The sequence below is a fragment of the Glycine max genome, chromosome 13 (genome assembly GCF_000004515.6).
Source record: "Glycine max cultivar Williams 82 chromosome 13, Glycine_max_v4.0, whole genome shotgun sequence".
Lineage (NCBI taxonomy): Eukaryota > Viridiplantae > Streptophyta > Magnoliopsida > Fabales > Fabaceae > Glycine > Glycine max.
Genome location: NC_038249.2, coordinates 40990629 through 41003144, shown reverse-complemented (window position 1 = coordinate 41003144; position 12516 = coordinate 40990629). Strand labels below are relative to the sequence as shown.

Genomic DNA, 12516 nt, shown 5'->3' with positions numbered 1-12516 from the left:
TGTTGGGCCTACCGAAAACTGAGTTAAGCAATTTCACTGTTATTACACCAGGAGATGCTCTTATTTGCCTTTTACCAGCTACTTGTCTAAATTTCTTTTGTTCTGTTTGGAGTGTAAGACTTTTGGCTTAAACATAGGAGTTTGGGACTTTGGGTGGGTAGAGATAAATCATAAGTGATTCCAATTACAATTATTGATCTCATCTCAGTTTTAGTCTAGTGGGCCTGCTTGCAAGATGTAATCAGGCCTTTGCCAAAATAAACTTGGGCATTGTTTGTGCACCCAGCATAGTTGTCCGTACATCCAACAAAACAGTCAAATTTCATTTTTGTCCTTTCATAAAGCTGATATGGATTCGTCAATTCATATGAGGCCCAAACGATTTAAAAAAATAAAATAAAAATATGTTTTAACAATTAATTTAAAATTAATGGCTCATGCAAGAATTTCGTATTATTGACACAATGCTCTACCCAATTAAGCTAATAGGTTAATTATGTTATAAAATAATTAATGTTGCTATATATAACAATAAAATTTCTAATATATATTTAATGCACATGTAAATTTAGATAATAAATTTTGTGACAATTAATTTTTATATAATAATTAATTTGTTTACAAATATAAATTTTGATCTAAATTTACATATGCATTAAATATACATTAAAAAATTTATTGTTATATATAGCGACATTAATTATTTTATAATATAATTAACCTATAAGCTCAATTGATTATAGCGTCGTGCTAATAACACAAAAGTCATGATTGGCTAATTCGTATTGGACTTATGGATTCGCCAATCCGTATTATCTTTATGGAAGGTCAAAAATGAAATTTCGTTGTTATGTTGGGTGTACCAGTAATTGTGTTGGGTGCACAAAGTAATGTCCAATAAACATGTAGTTGAGCCCATAGAAATAGAATCATATTTCCCTTGTTTCCTAAAGGGGTGAAAACTCCATTATGTTGTACATTGTTCAACAGAATTGAGTTTCTTTTTGCCTCTTCTTCTTCCTTTGTGCTTCACACCCACACCAACATATCTATGTGCCACAACACCACCGCACAACGGGGAAGTCATGTGCGTGCAGAACCTCAGAGGTTGAGGTCACGCACGCAAGGACCCTCAAAGATTGGTTCACGAACGCAGATGGAGGTGTAATGATGATGTGGCAGTGGCATGGTGGTGGCTAGGCCAAGGCAGTGATGCACAATGTTGTTCAAGAAGAAGGGGGTTGTGCACGCATATTTGGAGTTTGGAACAACGGAGATGAGCAACAATTAGGGGTGTACAAAAACTAGTTCGGTAAAAAAAATTGAACTGAACTGATTTTGAACTATTTTAACTGGTTTGATTTTATATCCAAGTAGTCAAACTAATTTAAAAACTAGTTTAAAATTGAATTGGTTTTTAAAAACTGGTTCTAAACTAAATTAGTTTTTAACTGGTTTGAAGAGCCGAATCAATTTTAAACTGATTTTCAAACTAGTTTTAAATCAATTTGATTAACCGAACTGATTTTGTAGAAACAATTCTATTAATTGGATTAGTTTTATAAAATAGTGTATTCAATTTTTCTTGAACTAGTTCAAAAAAAATCAATTTAATTTAAATTCGGTTACAATGATTTATTGGGGCCTTGGGGGGAATAGGGAAGGGGAAGAAGCAGGGAGAACTGAAAGGGGTAAGAGGATTTTTTTTTCTGTAGGGGCCAATAGAAAAAGTGTAAGGATCAACAGTAACACCCTATCAAAAATAATCTTGTGGGCACACTTTGGCTCTAATCCCAAGATAGACTAATATATACTTATAAAGAAGCTTCTCTAATATTAATTATGGTTACTCCTGTTGGGCCCTATAACATAATGATTGATTGATGTAGAGCCATGCGTGTTTAGTTGTGTTTTGATCCATGCTTATATATAGAGGAGCCCTTCCACTACCGGGGAACGTTGATTATGAGCACGATCTATCATCAACTATGGTCTTGTATGCAATTTGATTAACTGAATCAGAACAAGGCAATCACGGCTTTTATGAAATAGATTCTATACAAAAAAAAAAATGAAGAAAGTAAAAGAAACAACATGCCCAAGACTTGAAAAAGTATCAAATTGATCTCTATCACATTAATTTTTTCTTTTACAAGCAACAAAATTCTTTTAAGTATTTATTTTTTACTATTTACCGGTATATAACTATCATGATCAGTTAATATGCGTATCCAAACTTAATTTCGACTTGATACATCATGTGTTCCACCTCCAGCTAGGGATTGTTCTTGCATGATTATGTCAAGTCAAAAGAGATTTATGTGAAGTGAAAAATAAACAAGAAACTGAAAGAAAAAAAAAACGAGGAAAATAAATCCAAATGTATCCACAAGACAAGTACCACTTTTAGCCCCCGCACCTAACTTCCCTTATACATAATTAAATCTACATGTGGAATGTATTTTTTCTATATTATTACTATTATAGTTATACTGAAGAACTGTCCATTTTGTGGCTTAAGAATGCTTCTGTCAGCATAATTAAATATTGTGGTTTTGAAAGGTTCAGCTAACTCCTTCTTCCATTATTAATTATGAGTGACGACTACTATCACAAGTAACAACTTCTTGTATACGTAGTTAGCAGTTGGGCTCAAAACAGAAGCAACCTACAATTAGGTATCTACCGGTAAATACACCTAGCTAGCGGTAACTCTAGATTTTGTACTCGTATAATTTTGCACCAAATGTAACTCACTATATTGTGTTTGAAAAGAACAAATTCATGTGATGCAACCTAACCTCAAACGCACCAAGCCACCAACCTTATTGATATGTATGATTATGATAGCTAGAGCAACAAATTAAGGGTGCTAAGCTTAGATTGGATTAGCTTTTAAGTTTTCGGGATTTTTCTATTGAAATAATTATTTGATATTCTTAATTTATTAAAAAAGGATTTGCAAGAAGTTTATTTATTTATTTATTTTATGCAACCACAATGATTTTGTATGAAAACAATCTTGCATAAGCTAAATATGATCATTTAAGCGGCAAAACTCTTTCTCGCTGAATATTTAATGTACTTACATATCTAGAATTTAAACTTGATATGATATGTTAAATCGAAACAATCTCATATCAGTTGCATGCACCTCTCATTAGTTTTATAACTTTATTATTGTTGATAGAAAAGTTACAAGATAAGATTTGATATTGATTTTATTTTCTTAATTTATTTTAATTTCCTCTTCTATAAATACGTGTGGTGAAATATATTCAGCCCGTATGGGTTTGGAAATTAAGTTGGATGCTAGGGCAGTAGGTATGGCAGTTTCTTGCTTTCTCTTTTTGGGTTTATGTTTTGTGTTATTGTGAAATTAAGTATATATGGGTATTGGTTTGCACTTGCAGTTAGAAGATGTGGTGAAATTTGGATGGAAAAGTTTGCTCACGAGGTAGGCGTGAGAAATAAAAGTATATAGTATAGTTAAGGGAGTAGTGAAATAGTTGTGTTCTCTGGAAGCAGTAAACCTAACATAAGGTTGAGTCGGCACGGAGTCACTTTCGTTCAAAGAAAGGGTTGAATTAGCTGACCCGTGACCCTCTTTCCAATTGTGCAACTTCCATTCAATTGAGTTCGATCATTGATCTCATCATAACCTCCACCATTCAATAATCAATTCTAGATATATAGATTGAAACCTTTTTTCTTTGGTTTCAGTTTTCACTTATTATTAGCGCCTGAAGTGGCTGTGGGAGTGTCTTTTTTCTGCTGCGTGTGAAGAAGACATGAAGGAGCATCATGAACACTTTTAGATAGAGAAAGGATAACGCCAGATGCTTATCTTAAAGAAAGTTTGGAGGTATAATATTAAATTGTAGTGTGTTCAAATTTCTCTTATTAATAAAAATTAATGAATTATAATCACTAACATTAACTGATAACAAAAATCTTAAAGAAAGTTTAATTGCAATAGCTAGCGGTTCATAAATTGATGGAATAATGTTAGAAAGGCTTTCAATAAAACATATAAATGATGTAAGGTGTGTATAGTTATTAAATTATATCCCTAATTTTTTATTTTTCAAATTTTATTTGTGTACATTTCTCAATTATGTACAGTCAATTATGAGACAAGAAATTTTATTTCCAAACAAATAGCAAGGTTTTACCAAGTTACCAACAACTATTTGGTGCTCAGGTTGTACTAATGTTTTTTTTTTTTACAATAACTTACTTATAATTCTTTTTTAAAATCCACTATTCATTTATAATTTTCTTTTCTTATTAGTTTAATATCTGATATGTGGATCATTGATGCGCATCGTATTAAATTACTTTTTTGATGAGAGGGTCTAAACACAATTGCTTGCTATTGGAACCCTCAAGTGTCGCCCATGTGTTGCACTATGGCCTGACACACCCTTAAAAAAATCATTCATTCTCAGCAATATGAAGCTTGAAATCAGTATTTCTCTATAAATACTAAAATAGTTAGTACCCCAAGGAGGACTTTGTAACTTGTATCAGTATGAGTGTGTGAAAATATGACAAAGGAGAAGGGGGAGAAAATACTTATTTTATGAATTTTTGAAAATATATTGTGAGCTCAATTTTTGTATATTATTAGTGTACTATTTACTCGTAATAATAAAGCAAATTACGAAAGTGATTATTAGTTAGAAAAGAAGCCTAATGAAAATGACGATAGTTGAAGCACACTGAAATTTCAAAATTGATCGAGCTGCTGCTTGTCAAGTTCGATTAATTTTAGTACATTAATCAGAAAAAAAAAGGATAAATCAATAAATCCCAAGTTTTAATTTTCTAAAATTTCCTTCCGTTAGTATTATTGTAAACCTTTGACTTATAATTTTTTAGTCATTTAAAAATGGATATCAAATCTTAGAAATCCCTTTCATATTAGAAAAGAAATTATTATTTTACCTTTTTAGGCAAATGATTGCAACATATTTTACAGATATGCTTATATAGAATCTATTAAATTAAGATCGTGTTGTCAAAGCAGGTTGATTCACTACGGAAATATTGAATAAAACAAAGGGATGAGTGCAGAGAGTCTTTGTTTGCTATAATGTAAATTCAAGGTGTTTCAAGCTTAGTTGCAACAAACTACCTTGTCTTCATCGCCATGAAGTGTAGTGAGTATTAGGTTTACTGGTTTTCTTTTCACCATTTCTCTCATGGCTTTTGAGACAATCAATTCCAAACTAATTCACTTGTACCTGTACTAGTTGTAATGCCTAACAAGTGACAATTTTAACTTTTCCCTTTATTGCAAGCTAGATACTGTTTCGATGGAGAATTTAAATTTTTTGGGGAATTTTAAATATTTTATTTAAATAAAATAATTTAAATTTTTATATTTTAAATTCTTTATTTGGATAAAATAATTCAATATGTATCATATGTGAAAAAAACTTTTAATATGTTTGTTTGAAAAATTGAAATTTTAGAATAAAATTTTACTAACCATATACGTTAACTAATTCTTAAATAAAAAAGATACTTTTGAAATGAGAAAATTTTACAAAAATAAAATAATTTAACTACATATCAATATTCATAAATAATAATCAATAGCTACAAAATTGAATATTAAATTGCATGCTAAGTCAATATTAACATAATCTATAACTACAGAAACATTGTTTAATATAAAAAATTAAATATTAATATTAATAAAAGTAGACACTTGTATCTTATATTCTTTTATATATATATATATATATATATTTGTTAATAGATAAGAATAGAATAGAAAGAGGTGAGGAAGAGAGATAGACGTGCGAAAGAGAAACGGAAGATAGGTGCAAAATAAAGGGGGAAGGGAGAGAGAGAGGTGCAGGAAAGAAAGGGACAGGGAGGAGAAAGAGAGAGAAAACATGCGCAGGATAGACAAAATGAACAATAAAAGTTCAAGGGTGAAATATTTCATAATAAAACTATATATTGAAGAACAAAGCTTTCTAAGTTATTCCATTTTAAGCATTATTTGAAATCTTTTTGTTTTACTTGAAAAGAAGTTCTCTATCAATTTTCATCATTAAAGTTTTTGCATGCAAACTTTTTTTTACACAACAGTAACAAGGTTTTTGAATCTAACATTTTATATCAAATATACAAGGGGGTGTTTGTTTTGATTATTTCCTGTTTTTATTTTCGCTGAAAATAGAAATTGTGATGAAAATATATTTGGTTGGATTTTTAAAAATATTTTCTGTGAAAATGAAAACAAGAAACAATAAGAAAATGAAAATAATAAAATATCATTTTTAGTGTTTTGAGTTGAAAACAAAAATCTCATTTCGCGTAAAATGAAATTATGATGACAATAAATGTAATTTTAAACAAATATAAAAATACAAAAAAATAAGAAATCAATATATAAAAAATTTTCAGTATTTTATTTCATGAAAACAGAAAACAAGAAATCAAACCAAACATATTTTAAGAATTTTAAACATTTTTCAAAAAATAAAAATACAAATTAAACACACCCTAAATATCTTACCACCTCACCAATCTTAATAAAATTTACATATAATATTTACCAGGTTTACTAATAAGCTACTAACTTTTAGTGAGATATATTTTCTTTTAATTACATTTTTTATTTATAAAATTTAAATTTAAGAACTTAAAAGATTTAAACTTGGTATACACAAATCAATAATACGATATAATATATAGTATTTTAAATTTAATTAAAAATTAAATTCTTTTTAATTTTTCTCATCTAAACACAATATTAATTATTCATTTTTTGGTACTACGTGACATTTCTCTCACAATATGATCGTCCAACCACATATATCATCATACAAAATTACAAATATCCGCGACCAAACAATTTATTAGCACGACAATTTATCCGTGGCATATTAAGAGGAAAATAAAAATAATTGGAGCATCTTCCACGAGGGCTCAGAATTACTTCAAGACCATTCTGCAACTAGCAATAAAAGCATCTTTTTGTTATCCCAGAGGAAAAAGGAAAAATAAGAAAAGTTGACAATTATGCATTTATGCTAGCTAGTGAAGTGGGTATTTTTCCCAAAAAGAAAAATAAAATCAAGTGGATTGTTTTCGGCCTATCACCGTCTTCAGTCGCATGCAGCATGCGTTTGCCATACTAATACTGTTTATTTTGTTTATATATATATATATATATATATATATATATATATATATATATATATATATAATATTGTCCGTTCACTGCTGACCAACGAAAAACAAATATATATAGAAATAGATATTAATTTTTACACACATTAGTATAGAATAATATTGTTAATTAATGAAAAATTATGAAAATTTTGATTTTTAAAATAATTATTATAAAAATTAACAAAATTATTATACATAATAATTTATGATTTAATAATAGAATAAAAATCTTATGCTCCATCAGTATATGAATTATTTACTCGCATACATATATAATCATAAAGGATTAAAATTAAAATACAAAATGGTGTAATTTTTTTAGTAGTTATGTAATAATTAAATAACCTTTAATCTTAATTATTCATATTTATATTTTAAATTTATTCCTCTCACCCTTTATCTTTTAATATATACTACATATACTAGGTGCTTTAGCTACAACCAAGTTGTTTGTTCTAATTACGAGTGGTTCACAAGCTTCTCCCCTTGAGTGACGTGAGAACTGTTAAAGTGGAGTTGGAGTATTAAGTCCACTACTTTCAGTGTCCTGTGCTAATTGCTAGTGTAGTGTGTGTAATATCTCTTGTTTATTTATATCACTTAAATATTTATATATATGAGTTCCACCTAAACTTAAACAGTCCCCACACTTCATCTCAAGAGCGTGTTCACCACTACCCCAACCCAACTATTATATTGTTCTCTACTTTTATTTGCAAATTAGATAAAATGAATACCTGAATTTATTTGTAACCAATAGAAGATGTCCCTTTTGCTCTCTCTTTCTCTACTCCTAAAGTCAGAACTCACTCTTTGACAATTGAGCAGTCCTTTTCATCCATTAAGGTAAATATTTAGGAGGATACCAGGACATCATACGTAAGATGGAAACATGAACCATCTTTTTTTATTTTGTCTTAATTGATAAGTTTATTGCATTTTCATTTGACGAATTCAACATTTTTTTTCTACTCTTAGTGAGAGAAAAATAAAGAGTTTGACTAAACTATTCAAGTATTTATTCATGTTTTTTTCTTTTGGTGCTCAGTGACATCTTTGTTGAGAATCGAAAATTACTAGATTAATCTTCAAAACATAAAATCATATAAATGTGTTTTTTTTTTCCCAATAAAATCTTCTTTATACATACAATCAGGTAATTAAATCTTTGTCAATACGATTAAACTCTGTTGGACCTATGTTTGTAGTGTGTAGTAACATAAGATATGCGTATTTAGTATGTTAAATAAACAAAAATATGGTGTTAATTTTCTCATAAGAAAAATTCAAATTACGCCGAATTAGTTGAAATTGTTAAATATTGAAGCATGGTCTTTGGAGCAAAAGGCTGCGAAGTCATCTCAAGTTGAGTAAGGAAGGGATAAGGAAGAATGCTGTACTTTCCAAACCACCACCTCTTGCCCTTTCTTTCTTTGTTTTTTTTCTTCCACTAATTAATATTTTCTTTTCAAAAAGGAAATGGTGGAGGTAAAGGCAGAGCAGAGCAATTTATAAAAATACGAAAAAATGTCACTAACAGTTTATGGCAGTATCCAATCCTCACGTTACGTGCCTCACACTAAACAACTTACCACATTTAATTTGTTACGCTAAGAATCTGCTGTCCTTTTGCATGATGATAATTTCTATTCTTTTTATTCAGAAGACTTCACTGTACATTGAACCATCTGCACTGGCTGCTACAAAATGCATTCCACTTACATATACATCGCTCTGTGATGTAAGGAGAGCGCTGATTAGTTCTCCGTTGTTGCATGCACTTTAGCATAATTGGTGGACGGTGGTAGAAGTGCATGCATCAGAAAGAAAAACAAGATGTTTCAGGAAAAAACTTGCCCCCATAAATAGAAGAAATTTATTAGAAAAAATAATTGGTATTAATTAATCCAAATGGAAAACAGTTTTAAATGTCATTTGAAAGTTAGATATAATTGAATGAATTGACTTGACCTTACTAAAAAAACATATAATTAATACAATGATGTAGGATTTTATTGTATTTATATGCGATAAATAATTTATTTAACAGTCATGCATTACAAACAAAATTTGTTTCTAATTCAGTAAATTAAAAGATACAAATGATCTTTGACTCCAGAGACAAATAAATAGAAGCCATTTAAAAAGAATAATAAATTAAAAATATTTTTTAAAAGCAATTAAAAATATTGTTACATAAGTTAATCATCTTCTCTTTTAAACTTCTTTTATCTTTTCATCAAAAGTGTGACTTAGTCACCATATTTAATTTTTAATAAGTGATCTATTATTCTTATAACAACATGAGTTTTAGACTTAATTTAATCCTATAAAATAAGAGTTATATTATTACATGATGTTAATTTAATAATACATTATAAAATCAGTTTATAAAATCAGTTTTAGACTTAATTTAATTTTATAAAATCAGTTTATAAGATAAGAGTTATTCTTTATTTATATAATATATCTTGACATTATATATTTATAATCAATGTAGAATTTCAACACACTTTTTTTTGTTGGTAATTATTCATCATAAATGTGAAATTTCAACACACTCATCTTCTAACCACCAGGGCTACTAGGGGTGATTCCAATTAGTGTGGCTTTCCAACAATTCTCAATTATTCTATTTGCAACAAGCATTAATGGATATACTAATTTCACGAGCATGAATTGAAAATCAAAGGCAAAGATATCGATCTTCCTTGTTCCATATGACTATCTTAGTTTCTTTAATATTTTAGGCATATAATTGCAAGGAATTTCTTGAATATAGTTCATTGAGAATACTAATCTTTTTAGAAGGATCTAAAAGCAGTTGAAAATCAAATGTCTCTTTTCAATTGAGTTTACTTTTATACGCAATTATGAAGATTTAAATTTTGGATCACTTGCTTAAGAAACTTAAACTTATTACTATTGAGATCAATCAGTTATTAATATATGACCATAATAAGATTTGTTGTTTATATTATTCTAACCTAACTCAAATAGAGTTGTTTATACCTAAAAAAAATATGAATACGCTTTTTGTTATTTAAGGAAGAACTCAAATTCAATAAAAAAAAATGTATATTTACAAATTAAAGAATTTATCTCATCCAACAAACTTGCTTGATCTTTAAGCAACTACTAATTAATTAGTTGATCGATAAGCTATAGCATGATCTTAAGATGTGAGTCAACGGTACATGAACCCGATAATGGACTACTTTAGATCTATGCCAGCAAACAAATCCTCACACCAAATGGAAGATGGTAACTACTAACTAGTACACCAGTAATAATGTCAAGAGTGAAAAGTGTCTTCTCTATCGATGCCACTGTGACGCCAATAGACAATAGTATTAGTGCAATGATCATCATAATATAACTATTGATTTATAGTAGATACACCAAATGCAGTCATTTGAAGACTTCAGTTGCAGTGAACTATACATGTACCGACGAAGAAACTTTTTCCCTTTCACTGTTGATATTAGTGGTGAGTGTTATTCTTCTTTTGAAGGGTATTACACATTAATGGGTAGTATATTGCTCACCAACTAGTGGACCATGTCTTAGTAAAGACGATTAAGTCAATGATTTGAGATCCACTTAATCAGTAACTAACATTTTATTAAGCCAGTATTGCTGGACCACTCCCCTTAGAATGAAATGCTTCAACCTTTGCTCTCATGGAGTCTTTAACCTATACTAATAATGTAAAAACATTATGCATGTTGATTCCAAATGAAACAGTTTTTTTTCTTCCTTTTCCTCTTTAATTTTACCTAGAATACTTAGTCTCATATTTTATTAGATTTGTAATTTTGACCTGCCTATATTAACACAGACATTTGATCCTTCAATTTTTTAAAATTAAATATTTTAATTCAACCATAAATTTTACAATTAATTTTAAGGCGTTGACGGTTAATAAGAAATAATCGACTTCTAAGTCACTATCATGATTCTATAATATTGTGCTTTCTAAATTATTAATTAATTTTTGGTATTATTTTTATATTTTTCATTTATATTTTGATTCAATTGTTATGAATTTTCTTTTTTTACTAAACTACTTAAGAATTGTTGCTATATCAAAAGCAATTAACATAGATATATCATTATGTGTTGCATAAATATTATAATTATAATAGTATTAAAGAAATCATGGATTAAAAAATTATAAGCATTTAATTTATTTACTAAGAAAAGTAATGTTTGTGTAGATGTCACTTATTAATTTTTTCCAACTTTATTTTATCTTTCAGTTATATAGTTCAATTTTTATTAATTCATATAATTGACATTTTATTTATTATAATTTCAATTAATTTTCTAAAAATTGATCTAAAGAAAATTAAAAATCAATTTATCTGCATCGCATGGATTTATGAACTAGTCAGTATAAACATTAACATGATGTTAATCTAATAATACTACATGATTTAATATGATGCACACATTGCACTGGTGATACGTATCTATTTTGTATATAAGTTTTTTTTTTTAAGAATTTTGTATATTAGTTAAGTTTTATGTTATTATAGGTATGCATTATACTTTTTAAACATTTATTATCTGTATTAATATAGTTTAATTTATATTAAATAAAGATTATGCTAACAGATTTTTTTTAGGTCACTAAAAAATATCTCTAATAACTAATTTTTTTTATTAGCCATTTTTTATAAGCTAAAAAATTTCATTAATTAAAAAACCAAACCTGACAAAAGGTGTGATCAAGTTTAGATAAAAAGGGTACAAAGCACAAATATATTCAAAACGGTACAAAATTACACAAAATGCGTGACGGCCTTTTGTAAGGCACAGTATTTTCGTTGATAATGAAATAAAATCTTCTTTACAAAACCACACTTTTTCTGAAGAAAAAAAAAACAAACTTTTTTTGTGTGTGTGACGGACTGAGTCTTTACAAACCAAACTAAATCATGACTTAACAAGCTTTCAAAAGTCCCATTAGGCATGAAAAATCATTTACATTTGGTTTCGCAATAAATGATGATTATTATGACAGATTAGCTGCAACCTCAAGTCCTCGACGTACCTTTAAGCAGAAGATTATTTTTATTTTTTTTTCATAAGCTAAAATATTATTGAGAAAGAGAAAATGTTTGAATTGAAGCACATAAAATAGTTACCGTTCCTTACACAAGATCGATGTGCTCAATTCAAGATGCAATTACCGTTCCTTACTTAAAATAGATAAACCAAACCACCCCTTTGTCCAGAAAACAAAACTCAATAAATAGACACGTACGTATTAGAATTACACACCTTTAAGCAGAAGATTAAGCCTAACTAATT

The 12516-nt window shown here is 28.5% G+C and overlaps 1 pseudogene; it reads left to right on the top strand.

Moving 5' to 3' along the window:
• Positions 1-4258: 4258 nt before the first annotated feature.
• Positions 4259-4431, top strand: LOC112998887 (uncharacterized; annotated as a pseudogene).
• The last annotated feature ends 8085 nt before the right edge of the window (positions 4432-12516 follow it).